Source organism: Typopeltis vanoorti, chromosome 6 (genome assembly GCF_054136105.1).
Source record: "Typopeltis vanoorti isolate ZY-2024b chromosome 6, IOZ_Tvanoo_1.0, whole genome shotgun sequence".
Classification (NCBI taxonomy): Eukaryota; Metazoa; Arthropoda; class Arachnida; order Uropygi; family Thelyphonidae; genus Typopeltis; species Typopeltis vanoorti.
Genome location: NC_143554.1, coordinates 120806607 through 120833881, shown reverse-complemented (window position 1 = coordinate 120833881; position 27275 = coordinate 120806607). Strand labels below are relative to the sequence as shown.

Here is a 27275-nt window from a genome sequence, read left to right as displayed (position 1 = left end):
CCGTGACTGTACAGGTCACATGTTCGGTTCGATGGATTTCTTCGAAGAAAAACTCTCCAATAAGAAATATATCCGTAGATCCTACCCATAGGGTGACCTTTTAGCGAATATAAGAGAACTTGGTGAAATGCACGATGATTAGCTATAGTCCAGATGCGGACTTTGAATGTTCACTGTTCATCAAACGTGAAAAACGCTCTTCCTCACTGCATAGGATGTTCCATTGACAATTCTCGTCCACGTATGCTTGCAAGAAGGTATATCGGACGTTACATCTTGCATTGAGAAAATTGGATTTGCTATAAACAACGAACAAGAGAACTTTGCATGAAGCGTTACAATAATACCCGTTAAACTCAGCCACAGGCAACATTTGCAAAGTTTTCTTGTTCGTTGTGTAAAGCAAATCCAATTGCCTCACTACGGAAGGTTCACTGCATGAACCTACAAAATTTTCATTTGACTGTTGAACAACTGCAGTTGCATACCAATCTGTTATTTGTGAAATTCCTGATTTACCAGCGATTCCTAGATGAATTGTGAAACTGCTTATCTCTTCAAATCACCGACTCATTCGTCTCACTTCGTTTGCTGTCATTGGACCTTTTCGCAATATTTTAGAATTCTACACTCGAGAAACGCTGCTACAACATCCCCCCCCCCCCCATTCGGACAAAGTGAGACCCATTGCACGATTTAAATGACTGTGTAGAGTTAGTCTCACTCCTTTGTTTAAACATAACTTAAGACTCAATTCATGTGCAAAATTCACTATCCCATTCTCGCTCACAATGCCATATTTCCCGATTGGTCTTTTCTGAACGAATTTTTAATTCTTTAAATGTCTTCCCCCATAATTTGTTTACTGCATTCGCAAAGGTTGAGGGTCTACTGGTTCTCTTTATGGATTACTGTGAATAGGGATCATTTAATAGGAAACATCCTGTACATGATACAGTCCTCGCAAGATTAGAACATAAGACCATTGAAAACCTGGGGTATGGAATTATCATAACACGCACGACCATTTTTTAAAAAATGAATGTTGCTGTTTGAGAATTAATTACGAAAGTACTAACTAATGTTATAATACCGGTGTTGTATCAGGTCTTTTTAAAGCTTGTGTGTGTCTGTTCCATTGCCTTTTTTTGTATTAAAATCTCCAGGACGGTAAAACATTTCCATCTCCTTAAGAGACTGGGTAATTTAGCTGCAATTGAGAAACCCTTCTAAAAGTTTTTTTGTTTTCTTCCGGAATGTATGGACAACGCGATATCAGTAGAATATTGTTTACTCTGAAGACGTAGTGTTTATAGTGAATATCGCTTTTCCTGGTTTAAATATAAACTGCAAATGATTATAATCGTGTTCAGCCAAATGAATATTGGTAATTTTTAACAAAAAGGAGACCTAAGCTGAGGGACGGTCAACCAACTTCAGCCTTTCAAAATTCAAACCAATATGCAGTCATATTTCTAGAGAGGTTTAAGAATTTCATTTTTTTTTTTCCTGGATGTTGGTTAATAGTAGTTCTCGGCTAAGGAGAATATAAAATCTTATAGTTCAGTAGCCATATTATAACCTTCATCGTATTCTAAACAGTTAAATTTATTCTCTTAACAGTTATCCATTAATTTCTATGAATATGCATTACAGTTATAATATAAATTAAAATAATTTTACCTCGTTTAAGTTGAATGCGAATCATTTCTTCTTGTGATATATTACGACCAGAAAATAAAGTGATGCACTTTAAGGGAAAACCACCAAGAGGCAAAACACTTTCTGTAATGAATTTGCTAAAAAGGAAAGAAGCTAGATTAATGAGTCTCACAAAAGAAAACAAAAAAGAAAATACAATCAAAGTCAATGTAGTTGTCTTTTTTCAGTCGGAATATACGGCATAATCAACTACGTTCTAGCCAAACAACATCAATTTGAATGGAATGAATTACTTTACACTTACGAACATAGAATTAACAGCCATCATCAGCATCATCATCATTTTCCTACATCTATAGCCTGTTCAAATGATTCTTTTGCACTATCAGGGAACAGCTGAATATCTGCTGTTAGGTCCTTTCCAGTCATTAATTTAGAGATAGAAAAACAGCGGTGATTAAGAACTGATCCATGTGGTACACCACCGAGTACTTTAAATTTCGTACATTCATATATATATATATATATATATACTAGAGGGCACCGCTCCCCCCTGACGCCTAGGGCGCCCAACCCTTCCTCCCCCGCTGGCTCCCCCCCGAGTTCTGCACTGGTAGACCGGTTCTCCTTGAATTCTGATGGCTCGAATTTTGAAAACTCGAAAGGGGGGCCTTTCAAATAACTTAACAAAAATCGTGACACAAAAACGTTACAAAAAAGCTTATCATTTTATATTATAGGGTATATATATGTCAGCCAACCACTTATCCATTTTCATAGTTTTAAATCTAATTGCAATTCTCCAAATTATTCATGTGATTAGGAGTCGTAATGTGTGTGTGTGTGTGTGTGTGTGTGTGTGTGTGTGTGTGTGTGTGTGTGTGTGTGTGTGTGTGTGTGTGCGTGCATGATTGAGTGTATGAAAATAGTAAACAATATATAACAAGAGAGAGAAAAATGATCACGTGATAGCAGCAGAAAATTTAAGTACAAAAATTGGAAAACCAAAACTTAAACCAAAATTGCAGTATGCGAATTATGTACTCAGCAAAAATGGTGTGAAATTAATTATATCAGAAAGTTAATTTTAAAAAACAATTCTTCCACAACATACATATGCATAACTTTATCAAGTCACCTTAAAAGGAAGAAGTGGAATATCAATTTTATATTAATTTATTTTCTGATTATGGACGGAAATGGGAAGAGGATAATGCGAAGATTAAAATACAGGAAAATTCTCCCTTGAAAGGATCCTTGAAATTAAATAATTCACTACATTCACCTAAGCATAAAGGACACATTCAACATCTTTACAACATTGAGGAACAGCAGTATTTCCTAATCATGCAAGACACGACAGATTATTACGGAAAGGAGACGACACGAAATAGATATTTTAAGAGTAAGTGAAACAAGGTAGACAAGCTTTGGAAAAGGGTGGGCTTGTAGATAGATATCAGACACCGTCTTCAAAATCTTATAAAACACAAGAAAGAGGAATTGCTCTTATATTTATTGAAGAGACAAATCAAAGCTTGATAAACTGGAAGTCCATAAATGGTCGAATTATAATAAGAAGCTAATACTCGAGATGCATTAAATTAATCACCGTATAAATTTGTGTAGCTAAAATCGATAAGGATATTGAAGAAAAAGAGATATTTTCTGAAAAGTACAGAAGGTACAGAAGACATTCTGTAGCGTGACACGTCTTATATTGGAAATGACTTCCAAATATAATAAAAGAAGTAATCAAGATGAGAGCAGTAAGTATTGAAAGGGGTACTTAACGAAATAAATATGTATAACTTACTGATAAACATTTGCGAAAAAAAAATCGTAGCCTTTCTAGAAAGGAATGTAATATAAAGGAATATAAAATAGCTTACCTGTCACTTGATGGTAAAAAGAAAATCCAGAAGAAACGATCCCATCAAGTTCATTACTTGGAAATCAAGGACAAACGATATATCTCATTTAAAAACGTAGTCAATCAAGGAAGAACATTTTTATCTGTTTGGAAATCGATTCTTTAAATCACCTCCAAAGCAGAAAAGAGAATATATCCCATAAATTGCCAGAAAACTTCATAGATAGGATATAGAAATTTTAGGATATTAAACAATAACGTCACAAAGCAGTGTTTGGGTACAAAGAGACTGATGAAGGTAAATAAAGATTTCTCAACAAACATGACCGGGAAATCATAGTTAAAAGCTTAAATCAAAACTTGGAAAGATAGTGGGGGTTAGCACTTTGTTGAGATTGTAAAAACGGCAACGAAAAACGACACAATGAGAAGCAATATAATCGAAGAATCTCCTATAAATATGGACCAAACTGTTATATAAAAGAGTACAACGTAATAGACCGCTCAAAAATGGAAAGGAAATATATAGTAATATAACAACTGAAATGCATATATTTATTTCTCTTATATAAATGTGATAATGAAGATGTTATGTAAATATGAAAGGTATGGTCATTATTATGAAAATAATTATGAAGAGAGAACGAGTTCGATTTTCTGTTCATCCCGTTTGGATCCATTGAATGTGTATAAAAATGCCTGCATATATAAGGCACTAGAGAAGAAAAACTATCCTCAGTGAAGCATTTAAAGATAAGTGAGCATTCAAGAAGAAACTCTTCCTTATACAGTACATGATACAAATACTGAAATCATGCAAGAACGAAGTAATAAAGTAATTATGTAGATGAGAAGAAAATTGTCGAATATGAAGAAAAAACGACTGCAACGTCGACCTGTGTGAAGGCTACAGACAACAGTATAAAAATGAAAATGAAGGCTGCTTGTTATTTTGGTACACGTAGGCTAGCAGTATCGGAAAAAACGGGTAGAGATTGATGCCTTGAACAATATGTTGGGACCTCAATTGGTGAGACCTGGATATTAGATTCAGACTTAATAACCGGTGTGAAAATGTAAAGGGTACAGTATTTTTAGGAAGAATAGATAGAATAGGAGAGGAAGGGAAGTGTTGCTAATGGTATGGGATGACTTGAATCGAGGAAGTGTTGAAAACTCTGATTGTAGTTTTAGTAAGAGCATTTTATGTTGTTGTGAATTTGAAGCCATGTGGAGTGTGGTGGAATCAAATACAAGATCAATTACATAGTGAGGCCTTGATATAAACGTGGCGGATCGGATGGTAGTGGTGAAGACATGCATCACCAAATAGAGAATATGGGCGCAAGTTTTACTGCTATCCAATCAATATGGCTAGTAGTACATTCTCATGCCAAAAACGACAATGAATTTATTGAGCTGTAGCGAGACAACTTCCACAAGCACCATGTGACAGAAGGAACTTGAGGTCGAAGAGTGTTAGATCTGATTATAGTGTCAGCTTTCAGTTAAACCTATCCGGTACTAATAGACCGGTCGAAAATGGAAAGGAAATATATAGTAATATAACAACAGAAATGCATATATTTATTTCTCTTATATAAATGTTATATATGAATGTTCCATTCAGAAAGGTTACATACTGAACTACAATGCAGGAAATTATTACAAACTGAGGAGTTTACTGAATTTAGTATACTTTGAATTCAATTCAATGAAATGTATTGGTTGCTGGATAGGAAGAATATCGACAATGCATGCGAAGCATTTAAAGTATACTTAAACAATGCAATATTGGAATGAGTACGGGAGTTCGTAGAATAAACAGGGTATGAGAGATACGAATGTTTAATCTTATAAAGCAAGAGATATGTAAGAAGATGATCATTTCAAAGGAATATAATATGCATAAAGATGGTATCCGTTATGAAAATTATAAGCAGCAGTCAAGAATATTCACAACTGTTGTACGCAAAGCAAAGTCTGAGTATGAAAAGAAACTGGGTCTGCAAGCTAGACACAACCCACAAGAATTGTATCGATATGTTGCAAGTAAAGAAAGACTGAATATGAAAGAATAACTGTTATAAATGCATATGGTATGAGGGTGAAGACAGAGGCAGAAGAGAATGTTCAACTAATGACTGCCCATTTTGCTAAAATCTGATATATGAAATATTGAGTTCACTACAAATTCTTCACTGAATGAAGAAACTGAGGTGTATGAGGAGGAAGTGGAAGAGCTGTTGCACAAACTCAATAACAATTCCTCAATAGCAACTGATGGGATATTAGCACTCGAGCTAATATCCCATCAAAAGTATTCAGCTGAACTGCCTTCTTTTTGGCCAAGCTATATATACTATGCATCTCGGAACTCAGAACAGGAACGGAAAGAATGTGTGGTAATTACCTTGCAAAATTCCATTCCAACATGACCAACTACCGACTAATTATTATCTCAGGAGGCGTGTTGAAGATTTTGGAAAAATTGATGAAATGTCGCCTTCAGAAATGGGTTAATCTCTGGTAGTGAATCTCTACATTGAAATGAACACCATGGGTTTACTCAAGGAAGGCCATGTTTGAGCAACTTGCTCCCATTCTATATTAATGTTACTACTGAGTTAGATAAGGAGAATGGATACACCATGATAATTTGGAGTTTGATATGGCTTTTGACAGAACACAGCAATTCAGAACAATATTAGCGTGAATAAAGGACAGCTGTGTGAAAAATATCAAAAGTGGTATACGTGGGATGTGAATGTGCAAGATTTAAAGTAACAAGTGTTCACCACAAGGATTAGCCCTTAGTCCACTGTTATTCTATGTGTACATTAATGATATTGAGAAGGGTTTGACAGGCGATATATAGCTATTTGCTGATGACGCGAAGATTAGTAGAGTAATCAGGAATGCTGATGAATATGTTTAGTACTGACAGAATGATTTGAATTGGCTGGAATTGTCGCATGGGATAATGTACGTCAGTTCAGCGTCAGTAAAGTCGTGCACTTTGGTGTGATTGTGGAATGATGAAAATACCGAAATAATTAAAATAATAACAGTTATAATGTAAATGTTTAGGCGTGAAAATATTACAGGAGGAAGACGTCAAACGAATAAGAGTCACATGTAAGAGAGAAGTCCGAAAATGGAAAACTACAACGAAACAGAGATTTTAATAAATAAATTTAATGACGCCTTATCTGTTCCTGAAAAGGAGTAGGCAGGGATACGTACTCCTTCCCATGTTTTCTAAACTGAGGTAGTGAAATCTCGACTTCTCCCACAGTAATGAGGGTATCATTTATCTGACTGACCACAAGTTTAATTTGCCTTCAGAGAAGATAGAATGGCAGACAACTGTCGTCATCTTGTGTTCCTAATTCTAAAACTATATATTAATGTTTAAAATGGTATGAATTCTATAGTCGATTTTCTTCATTTGTGATAGGAAAATTTACACTTTTCATCAGGAACCTACTTATACATAAATACTGACCTATCACGATCATGACTTTAATTGGCACAAAGAAAGGACATTACGACAGAAAACTATCATCATCTCCTTTGTAATAATGCTAACCCATCATAAAGTATACTGAAACTGTTTGAGTTAAATCGTCGATTATTTCGAGTTTACAGGATGAAACCAATGTTTTTGTAAGAAACAATAAAAGGGAAAAAAATCCCACCTTAAGGTTGAATAAAGTGCGAAGTGAGTCGAAGAAACGCTTAGAAACTTAACTACTCGGCAAACGGGATTGAACTTCGAACGGGCTTTCTTAGGCTGGTTTTTCCCTATGAATCAAAACGCCAAAAATAATCATAGAAGGAATGGAGTAAAATCTGGAAACATATATTTCATTTATTGATTTCGAAAAATGAAGAAACATTTGATGAGGTAAAAAAAGCATTCTAAGAGGTACTGTACAGAATCATTAAGATTAAGAGGAGTTGGAATTACGTTTTTGAGAAAAAGCGCAAAATATCCATTCTATAATCATGAACGTAAGTGATCAATAAAATAAATATAAACACATTGCTATACAGCATGCTAAAAAGTACATGTTATAAAAACCAAATTTCACTATATTATGGACAGATCATATTAGACCTAAAATCCCATATGATATACAAGAGGGTTATAAAGAGATGATGGAATTGCATGATATATATTTAGTTATTAAAATGAACAGGAATTTATCAAAGTTTACAAACGATCTTTATATTACAACTATAAGCAGAGAGAAGAATAACTAAACAGGAAGACTAGAAAAATACAAAAAACGACACCAAATAAGAAATTCAGAGAAGAAACAGACAGGATGTTCTTAATTGGCTTTGAGTGGGCATTGTTTTCTTTCTATATTAATGTTTTTATCTATAGTAGTGTTTCTCTGTTTTCTTTATAGCTTGTATCAATGTTTCTCTCTATTTTCTTTCTAGACTGATTCTGTGTCTTTCCCTATTAGCGAATTATCGATTATATAATTTTCTATTTTTTTTAAAATTATTTTTTATCTAAACTACTTTTGCTATTCTCTTTGAAAACTACTCTTGGTGAAGCATTTAAAGATAAGTCAGGATTCACGAAGAAATTCTTACTTATAAAGAATACAAATATTGAAATCATGCAAGAGCTAAGTACTAAAGTAATTATGTAGTTGAGAAGAAAATTGTCGATAGGAAGTTATCAATAACGAAATATTTTATGTCCTACTACTATCAGTGCATCCTTTTCCTTCCTTGAGGATACTTTATGAGGAATTGTATGAATATTATAAGTTATTATTTTCAAGAATACATTCTTCTCAGAAGATATATATACACAGGTTTACCTTATATTGGTTTCTGCTACATTTTTCTCATCAAATTTCAGCCAAACAGATTTAGCATCAAAGCGTGGTCCGAGCTCTTTTACATCATCGTACGTAGGAAAAATGGACGGGTGTGGGAACTGAAAGAAAATACACAGAAAGACCAAACTTATTAATAAGCTATAAAATTATCTACAAGAAATTTTTGAAATTATTTTACTTAAAATCAAAAATGGATAAATGTTATCTGTTACTAAAATTCGGTAATCACTCACTTTATCAGTTCCGGATAAAACTAAATATACTGTATTTTGTAATATCATTCCGAGTCAGGAGAACGGCAACAAAACGTTTATTGAGGTCTCATCAGTGAGTACGTTAACGCAGAGTAAATGCTGAGGTTGTAGTGATAGTAAAGAATAAATTCTGTTATCAATACAACCTCAGTATTTACTCTGGGTTAACCTACTCACTGATGAGACCTCAACAAAGGTTGAAACCGGTCCGGGTGGTGAAACTCCTCCATAATGTATAGCGACATACTTGTCCGTAACGAGATGTGCTTTACATTACGAAAAATACTAAGAATAGTAATCATAACTTACTCCAGCTTTACTTCATGTACTATGTTGGCTTACGCTTGTATCCGCCTAAACTTTTATAGTTTATAAATATTCGGCATGAAACTCTTAGAGTTTCTATATTAGGCTTTGAAATAATGTTGGATTCGATATTCACTTAATTTAATTATCTTTCTATATGCCTCTAAATAACTCCTGTAATGCTATCTGATATTTCGTGATGCTTTTTTCAGAGAGCTTTTATGAGCAAGTATTGTACGAGTACATTAAATATTGTACGGTAATTTGCGAAGCATCTAAACATGTAGAAAGTTATTCTGTGGCTGTGTGATTTGTGATAAATACAACAGTATTAGAACAGGTGAGAAATAATTTTCTGAAACAGTTCCATGGTGAGAAATCTCATCTTAATTAGAGATATGGAATATGGATATTTTCTAAGTACGTAATACGAGATTTATTTTTCAAGAAATGAGGAGGATGACAAATAGTTTCGTTTAAAATAATATGGACGAAAGAAGATTTTAAAGCTTTAATATTCCTGAAATTCAGAAGAAGATTTCCGTTAACTGCCCTCGGTCACGACACTTTAACTTAAGTGTAAATACGTAATTAATGTGCAGGAGAAAAAGGTGGTGGGAGGGGACTGTATACTCACATAATTCTTATTGGTTGGAAAAAAATGAATATAAAAAAAGACGTTATCCACTTTTAAATCCACAAATGCTAGACAATTATAACACATGAAGTTAGTTTAGTTATTTTAATTGGTACTAACCTCTCCAGTCTACACTGGCACTCGATAGGTCAGTCAGTATCGACAATGCAATTTCGCTGGAAAAAGGTCGGCTCGAATCCGATTTATGATGAAGAAATACTTTCTAAAGTTTTTTTTTCTCATCCGAAGATGAGTTAGTTGATCTCAAATGGATGAGAGTAGGGCTTTTTCCATGAAACTACCGTTGCTTCTCTTGTAATGTTGTAGATGTTCTAAACAACCACATCATAAGAGATGTCTACTTGAAAGAAAAAACATCCTGTTACACATTTTATGGTTGGTTTCGAATGCGACTTGTGTTGTAGCGATCCGTGCCTACAGATTATTTGAATCATTATTGCTTGTAATCAGTATTAGGAGTTTCAAGTTTTGTTTCGCTCTTTTTTTTTTTTTTTTGTTCTTCTTTCTTCGGTATATGCAAATTCATAAGGCAGATGATGACTTGACTCATGCGTAAGATATCGCTGTTTCTAATTTCTAGTGGTTACCTAAAATCGTTACCATGATTGGTAAGACATTAAGAGAACACGAGTATTACAAAAAGGACTTGGCTGATTACTTCTTTTAGATAATTGGGGAGAAAAAGGTAGAAAACTATGTGAAGTTTTAAATTTATTTTGTTATTTAGTAAAGATTTTTTTTCAACAACCTAATCGAGATATATGAGACGATATCTAAAATTGCTTGAAATAATTTAATATCTATATCTACTTACTAGTTCGTTAGCATACTCTTTAGAACACAGTTGCTTGTAAATGTCATCGCGTACATTGCATAAACTACTGCCACTCACACAACGATATGGATATTTCTCGCAGTATAACTGTCTTGACACACTAAAAGAAAGAAGAAAGAAACTATACATTTAACTTTAGATTGCATATAATATAGTTGCAGAAACCTCAAATGAACCTAATACATGGATATCAAAATACACTAAACACAATTTGTGTGAATGTGTGTGAAAGTGTAAAGCCGTTTCAAAACATAGACTGCTGAATTAAGAGAAGATGCATCTGACGTCTTCAAAATTGGTAACTATAAATTTAAAAGGAATAAGGGTTTCAGTTAATATAATCTTGTTTTTTTTTAAATAAAAATAGACAAGAAATCCAGCCAAAAACAGAAAAGAAATAATTCAAAAAAAAAAAAAAACATTCCCAATTCATTTTAAGTCTATTAGAATAAATCCATCTTTCACAGCATAACCAACAAGCGAATTAATTAGTAACCCAAAGTGGAACTTTCAATTCATTTAAGGCCTCCAGTGAGCCGAATGGTGGTCTCACACCAAATGAGGAAATTCATCTCCCATCTCTAAACATACGCAATTATCCATGCCTACGGCAAGTTTCGAATCCTCATTTGTTAGGATTGAGAGTGACTACATTAGTCATTCGGCCAAAACTACGAATTTCTAGAACATCATAAAATCGACACAACCTCATGTGAAAGATCATTTAAACGTTAAGCAATTTAAATTACAGCTGGATAAAATTAGAATCAGCTTCTATGATAATTCCTTCCAAACAAGTGTATAGCGATTAAAATAAAACAATTGGAAGAGGGGAATATAATCTTTCTGGTGTACCGACTTAAATTTGCACACTTGGAAGAGTGAAAGATATTGTTATCTCATCAGTTATCATTCTGAAAAATGATTACAAATCCACTCATTTCAGCACATCTGATCAAAAAATCGCTAGCAATGAATTGAGAGGCCAAGGAATGCATTGGCAACATAGAATTCAAAATAAGCTGATAATTCGTTCTATATAAAACACAAATCACACACAGTTAAAATAACCAACTAACCAACTTGTGTAATATAAAATTCTCACTATAATGCTATCTAGACATGAAAGATACTTACGGATTGTTGTTACAAATGGTGATCGCTGGTAAAACCATCTCTCTAACAAATACTTCTCTTTGGTCTTGGTAACACGGGTAACGCAGATAGACAGCTAAGAAAGTACTGGCTTGGAGAACAAACCCGAGTATGCAACTAAACAAAACGCATATTTTTATGACTCTCCTCGCTAAATTCTCTGTTGCCATTATTTTGGCTACTCCTGTGACCAGCGAACCACGTAGCAAGGTTTTTGCATATTCACTCAAATATCCCATCTTTAATCGATGATGTTATCACGAAAGAACATTTCTGTAATCATAATAACTTATTTTTAATATAAATAAAAAAGACGGAAAGTAGTCTATCATTTAGAAAAAAGTGAGTTTACATTATTATCGAAACTTTTTCCTAATCAACTTTAATCCTATACAGGTTTTGAATGCGTAAACATATAAAACATATTTAGAATGAAATGACAACACTTATTCTATCAAATAACTGAAAATGCTAAATATTAGTGTTGTGTAACTACTTTTAACGTTTAAACTCACTGTATATTAAACACAACTTACCTGTTATACATAACTTGAATTCTATACTAAGGAGCACTGACGTGTACGAGAAATTTTCTTCTTCTTCTGTAAATCGCAATCAACTTGTCCCCCCAACATATATGGAAGCGGGCTTATAACCGTAACTCTTTTCGCGAAATTAATTAGAATCTCTATTAGGCCACAGCATTTGTAGAAGGGTCTATCCTGTACAAATTTTGGACTCACCTAGTTTTTAATCTTTAAAGAAATTAATTGTTCAGTATAATAAATAGGCAGTATACGTTGAAAGCCACTACATTTATCAGTCATTTTGGTGGTGTTTGTTTTTCGCAATTTTTCTCAGAATCATCCATCCGGTTTCTATATTTCATATTTTCTCATTCCTAATGGCATCCAAATTAAGATGAAGAATACGTCAGTGTATAATGTCAAACAAAAGAACACAAATTGGATTAGAAAAAGTGATATTCTGAATAATATCTTGATAAAAGTAAGCAGCAAGAAGTTGATAATTATTCAGTGAATATCATAAAATATAATATAAGACAAATTTGTCTTCAAGATATGAAAATAAACTATTCAAAATTTGCAGATGATATAGTTATTATTGAAGAAGATAAAAAGGAACTAGAAAGAACAATGCTGAATATAAGTGAAGTAGGAAAGAGATATGGGATAATTACAGATCCCATATCCCAATAAAGATAATTACTGAGTGAGCAAACACATGTAGCGTTCTCAGAGAAATCAATAAAATAAGTCAACGGAATATTTTCTGTTATGTCGTTCGCAATTATAAATTTTTAGATTGAAGAAACAATGGTTTACGGAATGATCCATATGTTACTCCACACTGGATGCGTTCTATATGTTCATATATGGTCGATTTATGATCAAAAGCTGATACTCCAGATTTATTAAATTAATCACGATATAGATTTCTGCACCAACAATCGATAAGGATCTTGAAGCAAATTAGGTCTTTTATGAAAATTACGGAAGTGTAAAGAAGAAATTTGGTAGTGTTACACGTCTTATATTAGAAAGTACTACCAAATATAGTTAAAATAATAATCAAGATAAGAGCAGTAAGTAATGAAACGGGTGCTTAAAGAAATGAGAATGGTGATTTACTGGTAGTAATTTGGGAAAATAATTCTAGCCTTTCTTGAAAGGAATAACATAAAGAAATGTAAAATGGCTTCTTGTAAACTGAAGGTCAAGAAATTCCAGAAGGAACGATCTGAGTTCCTCACTTTCAAAATCAATCAAATGATAAATATAAATAGAATATGAATGAAATTAAAGCACTTTTTTTTCTGTTTTGAAATCGATTCTATAAATCAATTTCCGGTTTAGAGAAGCCTCGAAAGCACAAAGAAGAAAACCCATAAATTGTCAGAAAAGTTTTCAGAAAGGATATGGAAAATTTCAAGACGATGTATAATAACGTGACAAGAGACTGTTTGAATATTAAGAGAGTGGCGGCGGAAATAAAGATTTGTCATTAAGCATGACCAGGAAATCATAGACAAAAGCATAAAACCAAAATGATGTTTGAAAATACGAAGTGCCAAAAATGAAATCTGCATTATGTAACGTGGTAAATATGCTTGGAAAGAAGCAGTCAAGAATATGTGAAAGGGGTAAGTATTTTATTACTAACCGAAGAAGGGTAAGATAGTGGGGTTAGCAATTTAATAAGATTTTGAACACAGAAAGCAAAACCGACACAATTAGAAGTAACATAAATAAACAAACTCCTATAAGTATGTATTTAAATATTAAACCGAAACTGTTATGCAAAAATGAAGTAACGAACGTAACAGAGTAAGTATAACGTAAGAGACAGGTCCTAAAATGGAAAGGTAGGTGTGCATGAAAATCATAAAAAAATCACGAATTATCATGCAAATAATTATGAGGAAAGAATCATTTCGATTTTGTGTTGATCTGGTTTGAATCCGTTAAAAGTGTACAAGAATGTCGGCATATAAAAGGCGGTAGGGAAGAAAAAAGATATGCAAGTAGTTCAACTATGTGAACAAGGTTTACAGACAAGAGTGTACAAAGAACATGTAGGTAGCTTATTATTTTGGTACATGAAGGCTAGAAGAATCTGTAAGAAGTGATATGGACAATGTGTTGAACAATATATCTTATATCTTTACCAGATATTTTGTGATGTTTTGCAATATTTTTTAGTATAATTACATTATTTAGTTTTGTGCTTTTATATTCATATTCACCAAATGGATCAAAATATTCTATAAATCTTTAGGATCATTATGATAAAAGATCCAGTGAGTTTCTGGTCCTGTAGATATATCTAATTTAATAATTCCACTTAAAACGTCTTTATCATTTTAGGTAATAAATCTTATGTAAATACACTTTTGAATCCTACTACATCTTTCATATTCTTTCATATTTTGTTCTATCGCATTATTGCATATGCTTCGTAATTCTGAAGTACTCCCTTGCGAGATTTTTTATGGCTGAAACCTTTACATCGAGACCCTTGTGTAGTCAATAAATCTCCTAAAATCTTTAAAACAAGAGAAACTCATTTTATGTTATCCAATAAATCTTGTAAAATATTTGGATATCCATACTCTTGTGTATTCTTATGTAGTCTAAAACCTTATGTAGTATTTTTTTGAGTTCCCCAACCCGCAGTACCAGATATAACACCTGTACCAAGAGCAGTGAATATAGGAATTAAAAACGAAAGAAATCCACCACGTTTTTCAAGATTATCTTTCTAATTATATCCTAAGCATCTAAAACAGATTTTTACACATCCACCAGATTTCGTCGAATATGTTTTTGGAATTTTATTCTAATCCCGGAATCATTCTTCTTTAATTCTGTCTTATTTACAATAATACTTTTTCAATTTATGATTTAATTAATCTGACTTTTTGTTCAACATATATCACGAATTTTTTTAGTTTTCTCAATTTGTAATGTAATTTAGTCACTTTTCTCCAATGCTGATTTTCATTTACTTTTCTGACCTTCACTCAAATGAACACTAGTTTAATATAATTACTCATTTATTATGATCGAAAATTTGAATAGTACTGTCTTAGTGCATGATTAGTCATTTTACCTTCTTTCAATAATAAATTTAGTATTTTAGCCACTTAATAATATACTTTATTATTATTATTAATTCCTTTACATATTTTATCAGTTAATTATATAAAATATCAAGACCTTCACCCGTACAGTATTTTCCTTTTTTGAGAGTGTTTAATGCATCGATATAATTTTTTATCATATCAGTTTTATATTTCTTTCGGGATATTTTTTCTTTATCAATAGAAAGCCCTTCTATCTTTTGTTCTAGTCTCATATTTTTTCATTTGCATTATTTATTATTTTATAAATTTCCTCATGTTTTTCGTTAATCAATTCTGAAAGTAATTCAAAGTCCATTTTTTGAATTATTTTTCCTTTGCGGTGTCGAGAAAACCCTCGACACCGCAAAGGTAAAAGAGGGATAAGTGGAAATGAGATGAGAGGAGATACATCTAAACCACTGTTTAAGTCAATTTTATGAATTCCTTCCACTCTATCAAACATTTCTTTAACATCTGAAATTGGTTTTTCTAATGCAGAAATTCTGAAAGAATCCCTTGGAATGATTGGTTGGAATGAAAGTTATTCAACTGAAAAATTTTTCTTTCCAATCAAAGAAATGAAAGTTTTCAATTGCTTCTTGAATAGCTTTTGAAATTTGTTTTCTAGCTACATCCTGGTGTTCTTATTTCTCTACAAATAGTTTGTGAAATTTTGCGATTGTTCTTCATTTCCTAAATCTTCCATTTTTTTTTTTCATTTCGTTTTCTTACTTTAGCATTTACTTTTGTTAATTTTAATAACTTGTGTATTTTTATTGTTATTCATGTATTTGATTGAAAATTTGCTTCCAAGCAATTTATTTTACTTCTAAGTAAGATTTTTTTAATTACATGTAAATTATTTTACTTACTATATAAATGGAACAGTTAGATTTGGAACAAATTGAATAACATTTATCTTTTGATGAAATGATATTAGATCTAGTCAAATATTATTTATCTCAAGGAATACCTGACGAAGATTTATTACCTGAAGCGAAATGTTTTTAGAAGATGCAGAATTTCTAATAAATAAATGTGATTAAGCAGAATGCTGACTACATTACGATAAATAGTTGTACTGAACCTGAAGAATTTATAGATCATAATAAAAATCCGATGATGCCTATACATCCCTTTAAACTTTTAATAACAGGACCTACAGGATGTGAAAAAACAAATAAATGGTATCAGTTACCGAATGTAAAAAATGACAGGAATGCATGGGAATCTTTGAAAAAGTACTTGAATGAGGCATTATCTGAATGTATCCCTAGTGTTCGAAGAATAAACAGGTTGGGAGTAAAATAGACGTGTGACCTTATTAAACAAGAGATGATGTGGAAAGAATATCGTGAAAATAAGTGTGAGAGGAATTATTAAATATATAAAAAGCTCATGCCAGAAAAATAACGAGTATTGTGAGGAAAACTAAAACGGAGTATGAAAAGTAATTGGTCATGCAACCTAAAGGCAATCCAAAAGAATTTTATCGTTATGCCACATGGAAAGAAAGATTGAATGTGGAAGAATAACTTTATTGAATAAAGATGGTACTTGAGGGTCGGAATCTAATGAGATTGTTCAGTTAATGAGCGCTCACTTTGCTAAGATATATCAACCAGGTGTATGTATCATGGTGCACAGTGCTGCTGCTACATTGGATGAAGAGCTAGAAGTGCATGAAAATGAGGATGAAAAGCTGTTGCATAACTTAAATAAAAATTTGTCATATGGACAGACGGAATATCAGCCCGTTTGGAAAAGTAATGTTCAGCCGAATTGGCTAGGCCTTTCACATGTTTGGATAACTTGAGTTTCAGCTCAGGAATGATATCACAGGAATGGATGGAATGCATGATATTTCCATTGTACAAAGGTAGTGCAAAAACGGATGTGTCTAACTACCGACCTACCAGTATTTATGGTCTGGTGGTGAAGATTTTAGAGAAGTTGGTAAGAAATCGCCTACCGAAATGGGTAGACAAGCATTTTATGCTCTGCAGGGAACAACATCGGTTTACTAAAGGAACGTTATGTTTTAGCAATTAGTTCTTATTTCACAATAATGTTACGACAGAGTTGGATAAACGGAATTGATACCCTATGATAATGTTGGGTTTTTCTAAGTCATTTGATAGGGTACCACACGAAAGGCTGTTGCATAAATTGTAGAATATATGGAATTGGAATATAAACTCTTGACTTGGATCACAGAATGGTTGACAGACAGATATCAAAAAGTGGTATACAGTGGGCATGAATCTGCCAGATTGAAGTTGAACAGTGGTGTACCTCAGGGTTCAATCCTTGGGCCTTTATTGTTCAATATATTAAGGATATCAGGCAGGGACTAACATCAGATGTGCAATTATTTGCCGATCAGGGCCGAGCCGTGCGGTTGTGCAGATTGTGCGCCGTACAAGGGCGCTTGAAGATAGGGGCCATTTCACCACGGGAAATAATAAAAAAATATTAAGTTTTCTTATTCTTGAATTATATCGTCCTATATAAATTACACAATTACAAAGTATAGTTAATGCAATAAAAATGAAATTGTAAATCAGTCAAATTATTATGAATTCTTAATAATCTAACAACATTTTTAACTTAATACATCACGAGTTTTATTATAATTTGTTTGAAGTGAAACGTTATCAGTATTACCACAGATTTTATTTCACAGAGTAAGCATCCACTCAGCCAAAATTTTATAAATATTCTCGATTGTTTATTATATTTTTATTGGAAATTGTTAGTTTAAGACAGACCGTGAATTCATTCTTATGCTTTGCCCACTACCGTCGACAGGATGTAGCATAGAGGCAGCCTGCCTCACGGCGCTGCTTAATAAAGGCGCTCGTTCAGCCGTATTACTGCAAAAATACAGCGTTTAGTCAGCAAATAAAAAACGCGCCTGACAGTGAAATATGTGCTTATTATATTTTATTAATAAAAAAATTATAGTCATACATACTAAAACTAAACATTTTAGAACCCACTTATTAGATACTTAAGGAAACAACCCATAAAGTATCATACGATGTGAATTTCATAAACTTTTATAGTCCATATATATATATATATATATATATATATATATATATTAAATTATATTATGAATGAATTCTCGTACTCAAATTGCGAGTCTCTATCGCCCCGAATTTCACATTGAAGCGATAACTCGCTCCCTGCAGTAAACAATACGCCATCCCCAACAGCCATTATACTGAAGAAACAGGACCAATTAGTTTTATCATGTCACTGGATAAGGTTCACAGACATTTGCAGACTGTGCAATATATTTCTCAACAAATAGTGCAATTACAGACAACTGGAATATAAACACTAACTAATGAATCCCATCTTCACTCCAACAGAAATTGCCATATACACTCAAGTAAACCATATGTTGCAGGTGCAACATATCGTTTTGCTTGACACTATCCTCCCCCAATCGTCATGAACGTGTTAAAACTAAGAAATATATAGTGAATGCATTTCAGATATTATGGAAATCGGTTTAAGAGAATTAGCATTTCAATTCAATTGTCAGCTTGTTTTGTTAATACCGCACCAATCATATGCACTTCTTAATAGCTGCTTTTTCTCTATTGGCCTACAATCACGCACATCTTTCACTTCTCACATCTTTCACTTCTCACTTCTCTTACTAATGAGAAGTGAAAATGTGCGTGATTGTACATCTTTCACTTCTCACTTCTTACTAATGAGAAGTGAAAGATGTACAATCACGCACATCTTTCACTTCTCATTAGTAATTTGTCAAGGATTGTTCATTACGTATCTCAAGTCTTAAATTACTAGTAATATTTGCTTGATATAATGGGAAAGAAGATGACTCTGTTTGGGTAGATAACTTTGATTGCACACAAGGAAACCGCTCTGGAGGACAGAAGAAGTGATGGAGAATAGAAGCTTCTTGGTAAGTCATACCCATTTTCAGTTTTTTTTTCCTGAAAACTTTAGTTTACGAAAATCCCGCATATATCTCGCAGCACGATTCTTTAGCTTTAATTTTAGGAAAAAGTGCGAGTTATAGTCGAGTAAATACGGTAATTTTTTTAGCTTTCAAATTGTTAAGTATGAATAATTGGTTAAAGACTGGATTTATAAAACGCACAAAAGAGAGCAGGCATAGAAATAAGCAATTTCACTCCTTTTATTGATAATAAATTATTTATATTAAGTAAAAATGTATACAATATTTATAAATTTTGTTCTATTAAAAATAAATATTTTCTTCGTTTAAATGTACATCTAAATTCAAATAAAACAGACATTTACAATGAAATATATTTTTATTTATTATTATTATTATTATTATTATTATTATTTTGATAAGGGTACTTTGAAAAGATACGTGGTAATAATGAAAATTATAAAAGGGGTACAAAGATATCTGAAGTTTCAGAAACACTGATCTATCCAAAAATATTTAGTCTGAAACATAGGTGTATATTACGATGTTCGTTTTCTTAAATTCCGCTTAGAATTTGGATGGACGAAACAGCGTCTATCCAAATATGCACTTACATTTTTTTCAGTGTTATTTCAATTTTGAATGTGAAACATATCGAGTGTATTGTGTATTCTGTGCTTAAGTGACTTTGGACAATTTTTGACTTTGATTTTAATTGTGTACTTATTTTTGTATTTTTGATTGACAAATAAAATTTTAAAGATAAGAGTTTATAAATGATAAATATACAGGGTGTTCGGGATAAATTTGACAGTTTCGTAAGGAAAAAGAAAATCTTCTTTGTATCTATTAAATTTAATGAATTGACAAAAAAACATTACAGGCAGAGTTAATTACAATACTATCAACAAGATTTACTCAAAATAACCACCATTAGCATCGATCACAGCTTCAATTCTGCTTCCGAACCTCGAACAAGCTGATGCTACAGTCTCCCTGGGAAGGGCCGCAAAAACTGTTTTAATTTTATCCATTAACTGGGCTTTTGTATTACTGGAAGTGCGATTGGTGTCTTTTTCAACTGCGCCCCATACAAAATAATCCATGGGGTTAAGGTCTGGGGAGTTTGGAAGCCAAACATTTGGACTGGTGAAGTCGTAGAAATTTTCAGACAACCATTTTTGACTTTTCCCAGAGGTGTGGCAAGGGGCCGAATCCTGCTGCCATACATACGGCCTACCATTGGCTACCCTTGTTATCCAGGGCTTGACTACAGTTAGCAACTCCACGAACAAAGCCTGAATTCCAATGCCAGGGTTCTTCAACACCTGTTCCTGCAGATTTGCGAGGAATTCTGCTGTACGAACGCAATCAGATCGTCTGCTAGGGATCTTTCTTCTTGCTACATCCTCGTAGTCACCATTGCAAGTCTCTAGTTCATGCCTGATTGTTTTTACTGTATTCAGGTAGCATTGGGCAGCAGTCGTAATATCCTTATTTTGATGGCGGGCACGAATCATCATGATACAAGTTATTCTCTTCCATGATTCATGTGGGTTCCAGCTATCCATCCTTTCTGACATCTTGTATATGAATGAAGAAGGGTCCAAACTTTTAAATGAAGAGAAGTGTGTGTTAATACATGTAACTTACGGAAAAATATAATTAATTATAAATATGTCAAATTTATCCCGAACACCCTGTATTAATCAGCTGAGGGACCATAGCTAAAAATCCCACATATATGTGGGGTAGACTATCTGCGCGTCAGACTGATGTGGATCGAATTAAATTAATAAACATAAGTTATTTATGAGCTATAAAACTCTTTACATGATCTAAGTAGTTTTACACATACTGCAATTGGCCCTTTCTTGATACTTGTTTGGTGTATTTTTGCATCATTTAATTTTGTGCGTTACAGTGTTACTGTGCAGTTGCCTTTTGTTTCATAAAATATATTTATTGTTGTTTAGTAATTTTTTTGTGAATTTGGATTACTATTCACGTAAGTACGTCTATTATATTTTTGCTAAGTTTGAAAAGCCGTTAAATTGTTTCATTTTAGTTAATTATCTTATTTTGAAAACAAAAGATTTTTTATCTTATGCTGGGTAGACGTCTAGAAAATAAATAATTTTCAATAAGAGATTTATTTATATATTTGTTCTTGTTTTGGTTGGAAGACATTGGGGTTGGGGTCCTTTTACTAATTTATTTAATAAATAATTTCAATATTCTAGAAATTTCTTAATTATTAAAGAATTACCCCAGAATGTAAAAAATATTAAATAAATATCACTGAGAAATCAATCAGTGCTAATATCTCTACATGTTAATTTTCAAAAAATACCTAAAATGTAAGCATATTTATTATTCAAAACATCTGAAAAATCAAATTCTGTAATAAATAAATAAAAAGTCAGTCTTGGGCCATTCACCTTAAAAAAATAGTTGGTTAAGAGTTAAGGGGTTAAAAAAAGTTTAAGGGAAAATTTCAGAAATTATTATTTATTTTGGTGAACAACTTTTAACGCTCTTCTTATTTTAAACTCTAACCAAGTGTGTTAACTACTAGATGTCGGAAAAATAGCCAAAGAAGTTATCTGGTGCACAAAACAGGAAAAGACAATTGCAGCGAGTACAACTGGAACATAAACTTGCTGGATCGCTGAATAAATTTTTAACTTCAAGACCACATAAAAAACGAAGAACAGAAAGTTCTGACGAAGCAAGTACTCCGTGTAGCTCTACTACAGAAAAAGAGAGGACAAAGATAACTATGAAGAAATAAACGTTACATGCGAAAATGAAACTAGCCTGACTGGACTGTCTACAGAAGTTGCAGCAGAAGAAATATTTGATTCTGATTCAACGAAACACGAAACTTCAAATTTTAATGTTAATGATCCAGGTACTTGGCCGAATCATATAACTACCAAAGTTATAGATTGTTTAGTTGAGCATTTTCCGCGTCAAGTAGTTAATAAAGAATTTCCCAAAGATGAATCTGGCCGCAAGTTTTCCGATACTATTATCGAACTTTAGCAAATGGAGAAAAACTTTTACGAAGTTATTTAGTTTATTCAGAATCGCGAAATTCGGTTTTCTGTTATTATTGAAAATATTTGGTAGTCAAAATTCCCAACTTACTAATGAATACGGTTGTAACGATTGACAACATTTGAGTCATATACTAAAAATACACATCACAAGTTCCGCGCACATTAAAAACTGTTCAAAATACAGCGAACTTCATTCGTTGATCGTTGATTAAGAAATGCACTATTGATTGCACAGAACAAAGATTATACGAAACTGAGAAAAAATATTGGCAATCTGTTATAGAACGGTTAATCTACATAATACGATATTTATCAAGACAGTGTATAGCTTTTACAGGTTCTTCACAAAAGCCTTTCGAAAATGATAACGGCAATTTTTTAAAGTTAGTAGAAACTGTCGCTAAATTTGATTCGATAATGGCAGAACATTTGCATCGCATCCAAACATCACAAAAAAAGGAACATTGCTCATTATTTAGGTGATAAAATACAAAATGAAATCATCCGTATAATTTCTGAAGCTATAAAACAAAAAATTTTTATTTTTATTATTTTAGAAATGGTTAAAAAGACGAAATATTATTCATTAATTCTTGACACTACTCCGGATATGAGCCACACAGGACAATTATCTATTGTTATTAGAATTGTTAATCAAAATAAAGATACAAATATAGCAGAATTTCATGAACGTTTTTTGGGTTTTCAATCTGTAAAAGATATCACTGGGCAAGGACTATTTCAATTTATAAAAAAAAGTATTTAAAATGATTGAATATTAACATTTCGGATTTACGCAAAGATAATGGACTGCAGAAAAAAATCCTTGAAATAAATTCAAGGGCTTTTTTTATTCCATGTACTGCTCATTCATTAAATTGGTAGTTAATGATGCAGCTAAGATATCCTGTGACTGTAAACTTTTTGGGGGTAATACAGGAATTATTTAATTATTTTTCAATATCTGTGAAGCTTTGGGCTATATTAAAAAACATATCATCATCATCAAATTCCTGCCATGTACCCTCAAGGGGTGTACAGGATATGATAGTACTACATGAAAAAAAAATTACATCATTACTAACTTCCTATCTACAATTCTCCTCCAAATCAGTCTGTTACTTATGAAGACTCCAACATTATCAGATCTTATATTTCTATCATCTAAGGCACTTTGTACCGTATCAATCCACCTATATCTTGGTCTTCCTCTGGGTCGTTTTGCTGCCAACCTGGCAGAGAACACTTGTTTTGCTAATCTTTCTTTTCCCATTCTGTTTAAGTGACCATACTGTTACACCCTGATACCGTAAGAATGTAGAATTCTCAGTTATCATGGTGTAACATGAAGAGCAAATAAATTGAAAACCCTGCATAAAGACTAATAGCTAATTTAAATGAATTATTTAAATTTAGCAGTTTTTTTTTTCAAAGTAATTACTCCATAATTCAAGGATATCCTTTTCTCCCTTTTTCATGTCACCTTTATCATCTCTAACTCCTTTTACAGCACTCTTTCCTCCATTCCTAAGCTTCTTCAACAACCTCCAGAATATTTTGCCACCTTCTTGATATTTATTTTCTATATTCTTGCCTAAGTCCTCCCATGATTTTTGTTTAGCTAGTTTTACACAGTTTTTAGCATTCTTGCATTTGTCTCTGTATTCTCTAAGAGCACAAGCTGACTTATTTGACAGAAACTTTTGATATGCTTTCTTCTTTTCCTTCACTGCCTCTTTAACTTCCTGTGTTCACCAGGGAGTTCTGATTTTGTTATCCTTGCAGACAACCTCACCACATGCCTCTCTGGCAGAATCAATCAATGTTTTCTTCAGAGTTTGCCACTGAATCTCCAAAGTTTGATTCCTGTTCTCAAACTCTTTCATTTTTTCTTCAACAATCTTTGTGTAGTTTAGTCTACAGTTCACATCTGAGAGCTGCTCAACTTTTATTCACTTTAAAACTTTCTTATATGTTATTCTTTTCAACATATTCGTGTTTTTCAACATATCCGTAACATATTTGATGTTACGGAAGATGAAACTAAAGAGATCGATTCTAGAGTTCAGGCAGACAACTTAATTTCAAAGATTTATTCGTTTAAATTTATTTGCTCTGTACATGTTTGGTACGAACTCTTAAAAATGTTGCAAGCAAAATAATGCAGAATCCGACATTTGATATAGGAAAAATTACAGAAAATCTTGATTATGTTATACAAGAATTAAATACTCGCCGAACAGACCAATATTTTGAAAATATTATTATAATTGCAAAAGAAGTAGCAAACAGTCTTAATATTGATCCTATTTTTCCAGACATTCGCAAAAAGAACAAAAACAAAAATGTTTGGTTACGAAGCATCAGATGAGACAATGCATGATCCTAAACAAAATTTTAAAATAAATTTTTTCTTCGTGATTTTAGACACGAACATAACTTTAGTCACGGAAAGATTCATACCCTTAAAACAACATAGCGAGGACTTTAAAGTTATAAGAGACATTCGCAAATTAAAAGATTGGAACGATGAAGATTTAATGAAACATTGTAAGATTTGCGCTTAAAACTGAGCGACAATCAAGCTTCCGACAATCGCGATATTGATGGTATGACTTTATTTGAGGAATTAAAAACTTTGCAATGTTTTATTAAAAAAGAATCGGCTCCTCAGGATGTTTTAAATTATATATACGAAAATAAATTAACCGACACGTTTCCGAATACTGCGATTGTGATGCGTATTTATTTAACATTACCAGTATCCGTAGCATCAGGGGAAAGAAGTTTTTCAAAACTGAAACTAATAAAAAATTATGTCTGGAGATCGTCTAACGGATTTATCAATTATATCAATTGAAAATAATATTATGGATTCATTAGACATTAAAGATATTATTAAAACTTTGGTGGCGGCTAAAGCAATACGGATAAATATGTAAAATAAATCTACATTTATATTAATTATATAGTTAAAAGCATATCTCCAAATTATCTTTGTTATGTAATATTTCTTCTTATATTAAAATAAAAGTAATTTTTGTTTATATATATATATTCTGTTGTATTTATATATTAAGGAATAAACATTTTTGAAAATTTTTATTGTTAAAAATTCCTTATTAATGAATTTCAGTGATTACAATGTTCTACTACTGCTAGTTAAAATTTATTTATATATATACGTATAAACTGTTTTGTACTTTTAACAAAATAAACTTTTTCGCAAAAATTTTTCATGGAAACGTATTTTATGGGGGCGCTGAAAAAACGTTTTGTACAAGGGCGCCTCCTACCCACGCGGCACTGTTGCCGATGATGCTAAGATACCCAGGGCAATCAGGGATGCTACTAATATTCAACAATTTCAAAATGATTTGAATAGACTGGAAATTTGGGCAATAGAAAATGGCTATCAATTTAATCTTGGTAAGTGTAAAGTTATGCTCTTTGGCGTGATTATATCCAGCGCCATATTATATTAGCGAGGTTATGCTAAAAGAAACCGGAGAGGTAAGGGATCTTGGTGTATTGGTGGATAAGAATTTAAAGTTCAAATGTTACATAGCAAAAGTTGCAAGTACAACTCAGAGGTTAATTGCGATGTTGAAGCGAACCTTGACATATAAGGATAAAAAAGTCATTTTGCCTCTTTATAAGGCTTTGATAAGACCACACTTAGATTATTGGGCGACGATTTGTTCTCCTGGGTTCCATGGGGATAAAGAAGCTGTGGAAAGGGTGCAAAGAAGAGTTACAAAGACTATATTCGGATTATAGGATTTAGATTATCCACCCATACACCCAGATCCTTTGCTTCTCCTGGTTCTTGTAGCATAATCCCGCTAATATAATATAATATACCGTTGGAACTGTAATCACGCCAAAGTGCATAATTTTACACTTGCTAACATTAAGCTGAGAGACATTTTCGTTTGCCCAAATTTCCAGTCTATTGAAATCATTTTGAAATTGCTGAATATTAGTAGCATCCCTGATTGCCCTGCCTATCTTAGCGTCATCGGTAAACAATTGCACATCTGATGTTAGACCCTGCCTTATCAGTGGTCTATAAACTTTTGAATGCTTGCTATAGGATTTCAAATGATGAAATGTTTCGTTATACGGAAGGAGGATGGGGTAATCCATGGAAGTTAAGTTTGTTCACAGTGAAGAAAAGGGGTACGAGCAAGGTTTTTCTCCCAGAGAGTAGTGGGTGAGTGGAATAATTGCCCTTAGGTGTAGTGAGTGCATCTAGTGTGAATGAATTTAAGGTAAGGTATGACAGTGGTTTGGGTGATTATTGCCTCCCTCGACGAGGTCTCAGATAATAATAATAATAATAATAATAATAATAATAATAATAATAATAATAATAATAATAATAATAATAATAATAATTCAATCGGTGATAATTTAAACTTTGATGCTCTATTCATATGTGCAAAAGATATTTGTGAACCAAAATGCTCTAAATTACAAGAAAGAAAATCACGTCATGTTTGATGATGTAGAAGAAGATATTATAAAAATGAAAGGAAAGAAGAAAAATAAATTATGAGAATTATTTTAAAATTTTAATAATGAAACATTATTTAGTTCAGACCTAAAGGAATTTATTACAGTAGATGATGTAGATCCTTCAATCAAACCAAATTTGAATTTTTTTTTTTTTAGAGGAAGAAAGAAAAATGCTTCTATTATTTATCTATCACATCCTGTTATTCAACATTGATTAACATTAGAAAAAACCGTAATTACTTTATATTTTTTAAACTTCAACCTTGAGAAAGTAAACAGATTATAAGAGAAATTGATGATATTTTAAATATAGATTCATTTAAAAAAAAAGTATTCAAAAGCCTTATGATTTCTGCACGGTAGATTTAGTAAATCCACAAATGAGATATAGACATAACTTGGATCCTTTTTCAACTTAATAAACGGGAGAGTACGTGAAGAAAAAAATATAAGTTTATCGAAAGGGTTTTAATTTCTATAAAAGTATTA

General features: G+C 32.4%; 1 protein-coding gene across 1 annotated transcript in view; it reads right to left on the bottom strand.

Annotated features, from left to right (window-relative positions):
• LOC150105877 (uncharacterized) overlaps positions 1-8501 on the bottom strand; it is a 49525-nt gene extending 41024 nt beyond the window's left edge. The window contains exons 1-2 of the mRNA XM_090393646.1: positions 8383-8501; positions 1684-1799 (exon numbers count right to left, since the gene is read on the bottom strand). The gene's annotated coding sequence lies outside the window, so the exon portion shown is untranslated. The remainder of the gene's footprint in view (positions 1-1683; positions 1800-8382) is intronic.
• Positions 8502-27275: the final 18774 nt, after the last annotated feature.